Genomic DNA, 379 nt, shown 5'->3' with positions numbered 1-379 from the left:
CCCTGGTGCTCACTGGATGATGCCAGGCAGGGGGGGGGCAATCCCTGCTGCCCCACACTCCATGGGGGGCTCTGCCATGAGCCCCCCAACCCCACCATGGGTGCCCCGCCTGGGACAGCTCTGGCCCTTTAAGAAAAGAAAAAGCCTAGAAAAGCACTGGGACTCTCTCCGCTCTTGGTGCAACCTCGGGCTTTAGGGGCTCGTGCACAGTCCCCCACGTGGCACAGGGCAGCAGGGATCACTCCCTGCTGGCAGAAGCTGATAATCCCAGGGTTTTTTTTTTTCACTTAAAGGGCCAGAGCTGGCCCGGGCAGAGCACCTGTGCGGGGGGGCGGGGGGCTTGTTCAGAGCACCCCCTGCAGCATGGGTTGGGAGCAGC

The 379-nt window shown here is 62.8% G+C and overlaps 1 protein-coding gene across 2 annotated transcripts in view; it reads right to left on the bottom strand.

Annotated features, from left to right (window-relative positions):
* Positions 1-379, bottom strand: part of MCM9 (minichromosome maintenance 9 homologous recombination repair factor) — a 60,757-nt gene that overhangs the window by 34,600 nt on the left and 25,778 nt on the right. The window lies entirely within an intron of this gene.

The sequence above is a fragment of the Alligator sinensis genome, unplaced genomic scaffold (assembly GCF_000455745.1).
Source record: "Alligator sinensis unplaced genomic scaffold, ASM45574v1 scaffold1343_1, whole genome shotgun sequence".
Taxonomy (NCBI): domain Eukaryota; kingdom Metazoa; phylum Chordata; order Crocodylia; family Alligatoridae; genus Alligator; species Alligator sinensis.
This window is presented reverse-complemented; position numbering and strand designations above follow the sequence as displayed.